Source organism: Tupaia chinensis, unplaced genomic scaffold (genome assembly GCF_000334495.1).
Source record: "Tupaia chinensis unplaced genomic scaffold, TupChi_1.0 Scaffold138235_1, whole genome shotgun sequence".
Classification (NCBI taxonomy): Eukaryota; Metazoa; Chordata; class Mammalia; order Scandentia; family Tupaiidae; genus Tupaia; species Tupaia belangeri.
The window spans coordinates 420,747-433,063 of NW_006198133.1; positions in this window are offsets into that span (position 1 = coordinate 420,747).

The following is a 12,317-nucleotide window of genomic DNA, read 5'->3' on the forward strand; positions in this document are numbered from 1 at the left end:
ATAGACTAAGTTTCTTCTTTACCAAAAAAAAAAAAAAAACTTTGAGGGCATACTATCTGTATAATAGCATGACCTGATGATGAACACAGTGAAAAGAAGTCCTCCCTGAAGGAAGCCACGCAGAGCAGCGACGGAGTAAAGAAAGACTGGTCCCAGAAAGAGAACTCACAGATAATCCAACACTCAACTCAGTCATCAATGCGACTACCTCCTTGTTTTAAAACCGTATGACTGGGACCAGCAGTTAGCGTAATGGCTATGTTGCTGGACTCCCATGTAGCCGATCGCGGTTTGCGTCCTGGACCCAGTGGCTTAAATTCATGCCGGGCGCATGTGTATGCGTGCCCAAGATTCCGAGAGGAGAATGGAGGAGAAGGGACTGTGGCATGGCCATCCCCCCCTGGGGGGTGATTTCTCACTTTCTATCTCTCTCTCTCTCTCTCTGTCTTTCTGGCGAGTGTGCACGCCCTATAGCAAAAACCTCTCTAAAAACAAAGCAAAAAAAAAACCCATATGACCAAAACCAAAACCCCAAAGTCTGTTGGTTTGAGTTGTGCTCATTTGGCTCTCACTTCCTGCTCCCTCTACTCCATAATAATCAGAAGACACTGGAAGAAGAGGGGAGAACCCTGCAGCTGAATGTTTTGAAATATTTGCAGATTTCCTCCAGTAAGGAATTTCCGAGATATTCTGGACTTAAGGAGCAAATGACAGCACCATTTGCTGTGTGTTTTGTGGGCCATAATTCTATGATAGCTCTTCCCTTAAATGCAGTTGCCTATTACAGAGAGCTTTTACAGATACAGATCTGGGCTGGGTTCATCCCGTGCATTCGAACTATGGTTTTCACTGACAGTAAGCTGGAGGCTAAAGGATAAACTGTTAAAATTCTTAGAAATCATTTCAGGTGTAGAGTTTTTGAACCTAATGTGAACTATAAAAATCCCCATATGCTTTGCTTTTGATTTACAGTAATAGAAAATTGACTTTTTTTTTAGATTGTGATGTGAAGTGGTGCATCTAAATGAGACATTTCTGAAATATGGAGGAGTAGGAACAACCATCATTCCTTTAAAGACATTTACCGCTGAACCCGTTCCTGTAAGCAGCGCCCCTCCATACAGCTCTATTTGTCTCAGGTGTTCTGGCTCCTTTTTCTATTTTTCTCTCTTAAATGGTAGAATACAGGGAAAGCCAATTTGGGAGGATCATCATGAAGAGTTAAATGTGAAAGCCAGAGCAACGGCAAATAAGCCCTACTAAGCCACAGCAGCTGGCAGTATGTTCTCAATTTGAAATTTAAATTTGTAAGACTTTTAAAGTCACACATTTCTAACATAAAATTCACCTCTTAGTATTTTTTTTTTTTTTTGTAAAGAATCACCTCCCTGTACAAATATCAGAGCTTTAAGGCAGCTTGTCACTTTGAATTTAAAGTGGAGAATCACTGCCTGGCTCAGTAGCATGTGCGTTAATTTCATAATGAAGACAATAAGAGCTTGACATTTTATAAATTTCTTCAGAAAAATGTAACCTGCTTAGCAAAAAAATAAAGGAAAATTTGGGGACATGAATTCCAGCACCAAAGGATTTTGCCATAGGGCTTATCTAGTACCATTCAGATGCATGTCCTGAGTGTCGCCTCAATTTTCTCCAAAATCCCAGGAATCAGCAATATTTGCAACAGAACACAGAATATGTGCATTGTTTTTTGTGTTCTGTAGCTTAGGTGGTGCTATTATTTATAGGGTTTCACCATCTTGCTTTTGAACCTGAGTAATACTTATCTCAATCAGGACTCTGGAAGCCCTTTAGTAAAAATGAAAGAGGCAGAACAGCTGTAGCACCTTCATCCTTCTCAGCTGTTTCTTCTCATCGCATATCTCATACTGACGTTCCATGTGGGGCAGCAGACTAGGAGGAAGGCCTATGTCTAATACGGCTACTTAAAGTTACTCATGTATGTACATGAAGTAATCGGCAAGTACCGGGCAAAACCAAATGCAATGGAATCAGGAATCATTTTCTTCTCAAAATGTATTTACACAAGTAACATTTGAACATTGTGAATATCTCGAGTTTTATAGGCCCAGGAGCGCTCTGTGCAATCTTACTTTCTGCCCAGGGTAGGTGGCTGTCATTTCTCCCTCATTCATGGCATCAAGACAGCTGTGAGCTCTCTCTGTGGATCTGTCTGAGTACATGCGGGAAAGGACGCGGAGAGTAAATGGACGTGCAGAGACAGTAAGCAATCTTCCCACCATTTCCAAGGAAGAAAATCATTTAAAAAAAAAAACGGAACACCATCACAAGGGCATCAAATATAATCTAAGCTTCTGTAAGCAGAAGTGTTTTCCTTCAGAAATTTAAATTTACGTAGAAGCTTCAACGGTCTAAAAACCTTGAAATTAATTTTCCCAAGGAAGTCCACGGAGCAATTAACTGATGGTGTTCTGTCAATCTTAGTCTCCAGGGTCTCCTGGAACTCCAAGGATAAAGGACACAAGCCACCTCCCCACAAGGTGTGGCAGGCAAGGATCACAGAGGTGGCAATGATGTGTCTTTTGCTGCCTTTCAAATGAAGCGGAATCACTGATTGTTTTACTCTGAATATCAGCTGCACTCATTTAACAGAAGTCAAGCTGCAGCGCTGTCAGCTCTTGCAATGTATAAAACTATTTCAAATATACAAAGTCCACTGGTCATTAATTAAAGGCAGGTCAGTTGCTGCATTCACATATGAAACTACACAAAAATTAATTTAAACAGATACTTCAACTATATTTTAATGATTCAAATTTATAATTATCAAAAGGCTAAAGAAGGAGTTAGAATATTCACAATATCTGATTAAGAAAAGGAAAAAAATCATATTTCTCCTGAAGTTATAATCTTGTTTGGATGATTAAAATAATAAGGTGGCCTCCTGCTACATATGTACACGTGTCCTCATACACACACATACATACACCCCAAATAGACACGCGGGGGTGTGTGTATATTCCCACAAGGTTTATGGAAAATGGATAGCAGAAAAACCTTATCCTGGATTTCAACATTTTTTGCACAAAAGTAAACTCATACTTCAATTTTCCCATAAACTTTTTTTTTTTTAGTTCTTTGCCATATGGCACATGCACTCACTGGACAGAGCCAGGGAGAGGGAAAGTGAAAAATCACCCTCTGAGGGGATGGCAACACTACAATCCCTTCTCTCCCATTCCCCTCCTGGGATTTCTGAGCACACACATACATGTGCTGGGTGTGATTTTCAAGCCACCAGGTCTGGGACTTGAACTGTGGTAGGCCATGTGGGAATCCAGCTACCTTAACCACCATGCCACCTGCTGCCCCCATACCTTTATGACAGTATTTTATTTCCTCAGTTATCTGTGGTTGATATTATGCAGTTCTAACACAAACATCTTAAAGAAAATTAGATAAATGTAAGCATGATACATACAGAGGCCAACTAATTTGAAAGACATTATAAACTTAGAGGTTAATGTCATAGTTACAATTATGAGACAGAGAAAGGGAAAGTGAGAAGTCACCCCCCAAGGGGGATGGCCACACTGCAACCCCGACTCCTCCATTCTCCTCTCCAGATTTTGGGAACACACGCATATGTGCCCAGCGTGATTTTCAAGCTGCCAGTAATGGGTCTTGAACTGTGGTTTGCCATGTGAGAATCCAGTGCCTTAACCACCACACCACCTACTGGCCTTCAAGTTTCTTTTTTTTTAAATGTATTTCTTCCATGAGTGAGAAAAACACAGATACAGAAACAGCACCCCCGACAGGGTCTTGTCAGTGGTATCCACCTCGACACTCGGCCAGCTCTGGCCATGAGTCCTGTGTGCTCAGTGTACCCAGGGGAGTCTACAGACATGGGCCTGGGCCTCCCCACGTGGCCAGTGCTGCAGAGCACGGCCACCACTCAGCCACCACGCAGGCCCCGTGAAGGTAAGGCATGCCTCGTTACTGAGTTCTCACAGACACACCAAGCTGAAAGGAGACCATGATTTAACTACTGACAGTAGGCTCGGTTAGCTGTTAACTCCAGGACTTTGCGAGCTGACCTTTTTTTTTTCTTTTTTTAGAGGTTTTTGCTATAGGGCGCGTGCGCTTGCCAGACAGACGGAGAGAGACAGAGACAGAAAGCGAGAAATCTCCCCCCCGGGGGGATGGCCACACTGCCATCCCTTCTCCTCCATTCTCCTCTCGGGATCTTGGGCACACACGCGCCCAGCGTGAGTTTAAGCCACCGGGTCTGGGACGTGAACCGCGGTCAACTACGTGGGGGTCCAGCAACATAGCCATTACGCTAACTGCTGGTCCCAAGCTGACATTTTTTTTAATACATAATGAATATATCTCCTATGTTCAATGATTTAATTCAATGGATGCTTTATTAGATCATTTGACATAAAGATGAGTGATCCCTTAAACGCACTGAGCTCGTTTCCCTCACAGCGTTCACTCTTACGGATAGCAAACCACAGGAACGGGGACTCCGAGTCTTTCCTTAGAGAGCCCCATGGTACTGGAAGGAGACGAGACAGGGCACTTCCTTAACTCAACCACACTGGGACTGCGGAAGCCCGAGTTGCATTAGAACCCAAACCTGAAGGCGTGGTGCCTCGTGCTTCCTATGTTCACTTTGGCATAAATCAGGGGAAGCGTGACTTAGACACCAGGACATCAGCGAGGGACCCTGGACACCTTACCCCGTGCCTGCCCTGCATCCCCCACCTGCTGTCACGAGGTTTCCCAGCGGACATCACCACTGGGGTCACCTGGCACCCACGTGTTCGCAGCCCGTGGTGTGGAAAAGTTAACATGTCCAAGGCTTGTGTGTCACCCATCCAGGAGCCATGAGACCAAATGTGCACTCTGCCTCGGGGGCCACTCCTGAGCACACACTTCCGGAGGGATGGCCAGTCACTTCGTGATCGCCACACAGTAACTGTTCTTCTGCCAAGCTTTGCTGTAGGACTTGCTGGAGATAGAGAAATCCGTGCTCCTCCCCGGGGATGGCCACACACAATCCCTTCTTCTCCGTTCTCCCCCTGGGATTTTGAGCATGAGCCTAGGGTGTTTTTCAAGCCATCTGGGTCCAGGACTTGAATCACTCTGCCAGCCATGTGGGATCCAGCTGCCTTATCCATCACAACACCTGCGGACCCAGTGACACCTCTTTATATTTATTCTCCTCATTTTCCAGCTCACTTCTCTGTCCCTCACTCCTACTGCCTGGGATTTACTCTCCTAATTAAGTTCTATTTCATCTCAGGCTCTGTTTTCAGGCTAGGAACCGCTTCGTGGCAAGAAAGTACAAAAATGTTTGTATGAGAACGGGAATCACTGGTCTTCCTTCTATGATTAGAAGCAGGGGGCTCAACAGCGCAATGACATGCCTAGTTACAGGACCGTGCTGGGCACTAACTCAGGGAAAAGCCTATGGGGCCTGGGGGACGTGTGGCTATTCTTTGTATTGAACCAATGGTATGCACATGGTCCACACAAGTCTAGCAGGCACAGGTCTGAAAATCCAGAGGCAGAGGCAGGACTGCCCTGCCACCGGTTCCATGAGCCACTTGCGAAACTTGTACTTCCCGCCCCCACAACTTTAGACTCTACCAAGAAAGAACGGCGGGTTCCCAGAGAGATCCCACCTCCACCAGGAGGCACAGAAGCAGTCTGCTGTGGTTCGGATCCTGGTGTGTTGCCCAAAGGTTCCTACTTGGGAATTTGGTTCTCAGCATAACGGTGCTGGAGGGGGTGAGACCTTTAAGAGATGAGGCCACTGGGCAGTGACGGATGATGGAGGACGTGTCCTCATGAGTGGGTGAAGGCCATCTCTCGAGACCTGGTGAGGGGCTTAGTTCCTCTGAGAGCGGACCGTTAGGAAGGAGCGCTGCCTGTCTTTCCATGCACAGCCGCCGTCCTCTGCTCTGGAGACCGCGTTCCGTGCAGTATCCGAAGCCAGCCTGGTGCCAGCCCGCAGAAATGTAAGCCAAATAAACCTCCGTTCTCTGCAAATCACTCTGTCTCGGTATTTCTGTAAACAGCACAACTGTGGGTAAGACACATTCCAAGTCAGCCTCTGACTCCTGATGCTGTGGGCCAACAGGTGGAGAGACGGCTGCTGAGCCACGAGGGGCAGGGCAGGCAGCCTCCAGGACGGGGCACCGAGTTCTGCTGCACGGAGGCGGGGAGAAGCAGAAGGAAGGGGTTCGCAGGCAACTGTGAACACGGCGAACAAGAACACGGCAGCTACCGGTTCAGGTCTCTCGGGGACACAGATATGGAATGGCCCAGCAGGCAAGTGCCAAGAGTGGAGAAATCTCTATCCAAGACTGGGAGAAAACCTAGAATTCAGGGTGGAAAATACAGTGAACATCAGCGACAGCCTCGGTGAGGACGGTTACTCACTTCCCTAATGCATCTGTCTTCAGTCTCTCAGAGACTGACCAGTCACCACACCGAAGGGGACGCTGCGGTAATTAGAAGCGAGGAGGGCATTTGGTATTCACAAAACTAAAGGTTCCTTATGAGAGCTGGATATTTCACTCATGCCTGTGTTTCAACCTCTCTTGTCCCACCATGAGTCTCCCCGTGGGTGCGGACCGCCAGCCCCAAGCAGCACGCACACACATGCAGCTCGGAGTGCGGCCTGTCTAACAGCCTGTGTGTGGACCGTCGGCCATAGCAGGCAGGAGCCAACACACAGGTATTTCCCCTTCCCTCCTACAAAGGAAGGTTTTGAGAGGCAGGTTATAGCTCTAATTGGACAATCCTCTAAAATGGGCAATCCACAGTGTACACATGCCACACTGCTTCAATCCAGTATTCAGTCTTCCATTCTTGGCCATTTGGGTTGATTCCATGTTTTAGCAATTTTATGCTGCAATAAATACGGATGTGCAAGTGTCTTTCTGACAGAGGGTTTTCCTATCCTTTGGGTAAATACCCAGGAGTGGGATTACTGGGTCATACGGTAGTTCTAGTTGCATGTTTTTAAGGAACCTCCGTGTTCTCCTCCACAGTGGCTGCACTAATGTGCATTCCCACTACGGAGCTGTATAGAACAAGGAGATCCTGATGTGTGATACAAAGTGGATGAACACGGAGGGCCTAACGCTAAGCAAAGCAAGCTGGGCCATGAAAGACACGCCGCGATCCTGTGGTCAATATATACCCCTTCCCTCCTACAAAGGAAGGTTTTGAGAGGCAGGTTATAGCTCTAATTGGACAATCCTCTAAAATGGGCAATCCACAGTGTACACATGCCACACTGCTTCAATCCAGTATTCAGTCTTCCATTCTTGGCCATTTGGGTTGATTCCATGTTTTAGCAATTTTATGCTGCAATAAATACGGATGTGCAAGTGTCTTTCTGACAGAGGGTTTTCCTATCCTTTGGGTAAATACCCAGGAGTGGGATTACTGGGTCATACGGTAGTTCTAGTTGCATGTTTTTAAGGAACCTCCGTGTTCTCCTCCACAGTGGCTGCACTAATGTGCATTCCCACTACGGAGCTGTATAGAACAAGGAGATCCTGATGTGTGATACAAAGTGGATGAACACGGAGGGCCTAACGCTAAGCAAAGCAAGCTGGGCCATGAAAGACACGCCGCGATCCTGTGGTCAATATATACCAAATGTCTGCGGTCTAAGGCAGACACTGAAAGTCTGGAAGCTGTAACAGAGACCACAAGTGTAGACATGAGAGCCTATATAGGAGGGCGCAGGTGGTGGGGGACGGGAAGGAAGGGCTCAGAAACAGGCACAACAATGGAACGTTATCTGTTGAGGATGACATATACGGTAATATCTTTGAACTCACCTCATGCAATGCATATATGCCTTGAAAAAACACACTGTATGTTGTTCGGATGTACAATAACTAAGTGTAAAATTAATAAATAAGCAAATAATCGAGCAATCCATTGTACCCAGTGGCAGCCTGCTCAGCAGTGTACATTTTGATCAGTTCTCTCTTAAACTAAATAAGGCAGAGCCTCCAGACGCTGTGATTTGGCAAAGATGTGGTGCAGTGAAGCCGATACACTATTGGTGGAAGTGTAAGTCGGTGTAATCTTTTAGGGAAAAAAATGATCAAGGTAAGACATGCATCCCGCTAGGCAGCGGCCCACCTCTGCCTGCCTGCCTGCCTGCCTGCGAGGAGCTTTGGACTGTGCCCAGGCTACAAAGCAGAGGCTCAGAGCACCACCACTGAAGAGCAGCCCGAACCTGAGACCAACCCAAAGGTCCGGGAGCAGAACAGAAGCTGGGAGATAAATTTAGTTTAGTAGAGCACTGTACATCAATGAACATAAATAGCTACCACCATGCTCAAAACAAATAATCCTAAAGACTCCATTTACGTCAAAGCAGCAGACCAAAATAACATCAACTGTGAAATTCCAGACACATAAAATTCAAAACAGGCAGAACTAAACCAGACTATTTAGAACTGCATACTTAGTGGTAAAGAAGAAAGCTAAGCAAGGAAGCTCATTAGCATAAAAAAGAAGCCAGTGTGTTTAAGACCGCCTGCCAGGGCTTCCAGGGTGCAGCAGTTTCTCATTTCTTGTTCTGAGTGGTGATTTTTCATCATCATATTTCATTAGGGAGCATATTTATATTTTATACACATTTTTTGTAATATGTAGGGTTTTCGCAAAATGAAAAAAGTCAAAATGCAATTTTTGATTTATTTTTTCATTTGAGATAGCCGGGCCACATTGGAATATTCCATCACCTCCAGCAGTCACCTAAGTCAATGCTAGGGATGTTAGAACAACAAACCACTATATAAGCTCCTAAACATGCCTTCTATCACTTTTAACAGTATTTAAATACAAAGCAGGATCCAATAATGTTTTGACATTTTCACAAAAACAATGTCAAAACAATATGACTGTCACATTAGTAAACATTATGCATATTTGAAAAGTAAATTTTTCTTAATATCATGATTCTTTCCATCACTGTTGACAGAATTAAAATTCAAAACAGAACAAATGGAATCTAAATTATTCAAGATTTCATATAAACAACAATGCAAAAGTTGCATTTTCTACTGAAATATTAACCAAAGCCTTTTTTGCTGATCTCTTCTAAACCCTGACTGTTCACTACTATGGCCGCTCAACCCCGTATTACCCTGTCTCTAGGACTCTCTATCCTAAGGCTTCTGGGTGGTTCTTCCCCCTACCCTCTTCTGCCTGCCTGGTCTACCTGCTCTGAGTAGTATTCAGATTTTTTCCTGGAGGCCTATTTACACCTCGGGAAATACGGTGGTTTTCTCTGTGCAGGGGCCTCAAGGTATCTGACATACAGAAAAATTTTAAATGCTAAAGAAAATTCAGTGAGCAAATTCTTATGAAATGATACAAGAATCTACTAATCACCAATCTTTGACAAAGACATCATGGAATGTGATTATCTGTGATTTCCAAAATGTTTTCAGGAGCACACATAAACGACAATGCTTTTGCGGAGAGGATAGAAAAAAAGAAAGACTAACAACCCCACAGGACATCAGGGAGGTACATCAGGGTAAACATCAAGGAGGGTACATTTGTCTAAAACCAGCGAAAACCTACTTCGAAAGGTTCACGAACACTTTCAGAATGAGAAAGCTAGTTTTACTAGTATCAGGGGTCATCCTCTCCGTCTCTCTCTCTCTCTTTCCTTCCTTCTTCCTTTCTTTTCTTTTTGTTTTCTTTCCTTTCTCCCTCTTTTTCCTTTCCTTTCCTTTCTTCCTCTTTCTCTCTCTTCCCCTTACTTCTTTCCTTCTTCCCTCCAATTGCCAGAGGTACCTGTGTCCACCAGAAAAAGGTACAGAGGCAGAGTCAGGTGAGGACACGCCTCCGAGTACGACACACACACACCCCCAAGTGTGTTTTTCCAGCCACCAGGGTTGAGATTCAAACCATGTGGTCGGCCACCTGGGATCCAACCCCCTCAATCTCTAGGCCAAGGGTTGGCCTCCTTTATTTTTTTCTTTCTAGTGCGACATCAATTCAAATACTCCGAACAGGATTAGATTAACTTTTAGTATTCTATATGTGGACACCTGATCATTAGAAATACATCAACAAAAGTAAATGGTGGCTTCATGAAGTCCTTATAGCAGCAAACTTTGCCCAAAATGTACTTTTTGATCACTGGGAGATACACAGCAAATAGCATGCATTCTGAGACCAGAGGATCTGGGATTGAGTCCTGGCCTTGAAACTTAACAAGTGTGTGATACTGGACAAGCTTCAGGGACATTGTGAATATCACTTGCAGGGAGCTGAGAAAGGCTGTTAGAGAATAAGATACACAAAAACTGCGAGATAACACACTAGCCCCTAGCTCCATTGTTATACTAATTTAATTTTATATTGAATGTTCCTATAATGTGGACACTGAAGCAAAAATGAGCCATCTATACACAATCAAGTGAAATTTCTCTGTATGCCTCCATGAGATTCCGAAGGATAATAGCAACGTACTCGTGACTGGGTTGTACTTTCTTGGGGACCTCATTTCATCTTTCAAACGAGAAGATGCTAAGAATCGCCCGAAAAGGTGGTTCTGCTGATTAAGTGAGATGCTATACGCACACCGCTCTGTGTAAAGCCGAGAACCCGCTCACGCTTAGACGGTGTATCGTTACTGGAACGTGGGTTGCACCGAATGTGACACCTCGTTTACCCCACAGGAGTGTGTGCCCAGCTCGGTACTCACACGCACTTTGCATTTGGGTCACATCCCCACACAGGCTGTGACAGACCTGGTTAATGTCCCACGTACCTCGCCCGCGGGCGATGGCAGCACCGTGCACATGACTGACGGCAGGTCTGCCTCTCGGGTCCCCCATGGCCAGCCCAAGCGCTCGTAACAGGCTCGCTCCATCGGAAAAGCGGACGACCACGCGCGATGCCAACCTTCCCAGAGAACGCCCTGCCAGGGGAGGGGGACTCACAGCAAGACGGGCACAGATTTACCTACTGACGAACAACCTTCCTCTTATCATCAGCCATGGCACTGACAAGGACCCTACCAGGAAGGGGACGACCACAGGGACAGACAAAGATGCCATTCTATTCTAAGAGCAAGACAGAGTCACGGCTGTAGCTACAAACACAAAGACAGAGAGAAGATATAGAGAATTATCCACCTCCGAGGGCATGGACCCCATATGGCCTACTGCCTGGTTCAAGCACTGGACCCAGCAGCTTGAACAACCCTTCAGGTGTGTGTGTGCCCAAAATCCTGAGAGGAAAATGGATGAGCAGGGACTGTGGTGTGGCCATTCCCCCTGCAGGTTGATTTCTCACTTCTCTCTCTGTCTCTCTCAGCCAGTGGCATGCACGTTCTAGCACACACACACACAAAAGTGTAAACAATCAAGAAATTGCATTTATTGCAGCCATGCTTACAGCACGGTGGGTGACGTCAACATGCACAGGGATCTTAATTTCGGCAGCCCCTTTAAGTGTGTTCACAGAAACAGACTGAGAAAAGCTGAGCGATGCCACATGCTAACTGCGCGGGACAAGTCTGTTACTGAGTGGCTACACTGGTCCAGTCCTACAGCTTCCTGGCTGTCAGTAAAATCATGCTGGTCCCGGGCGTTGCATAAGCACATCACAGAATGCAAGAGGTGTGGCCGTAGGAGAGTGCAGTACAGTGCACACGGAGCTCCACAGGCATCTCAGGAGCGTGTGTGCATGTGCGCGCGTGTGCGAGTGCACGTGTGTGTGTGCTTTATTTCCTATATCGTGCATACCTTGTTTTTAGTATATTTCTTTCTGCATATTCTGTGAAGTATAGTATTTTCTCCTTCTGGTATAACATGATCACTTCAAAATGATTTTTATTTATTTCGGTTCCTTCGAGTAGGGCTTGATTCTTATGCTCCAGGCAAAAGAACAGTATGTGCTACAGCTCTGACGTCAGTGACAGACACTCCATATGCACCAGGCATGAACATTAACAATCGAAATGCTCCGTTTCCCGGCTGTGTAGCAGATGACGTATCAGCTTCCACTGACAGAGTTAGGTTCCACACGCAGTTCTGGGAGAAAGTGAGTCTGTCACAAATTTTCAGGGAAAATCTCCTTTGTGGTTTAAGAAGAGATAGAGAAATCAGGAACTAAAATATGTAAATCAGTAGGCAACAAAAATCTGACTACACGCATGCTTTCTCCCAGGGGGATCAGAGATGACGGAAAACAAATGTCCTCAGAGAGTCTCCTACCCTGGGACGCTTCTGCCCATCAGAGAGCTCTCCTACCCTGGGACCCTTCTG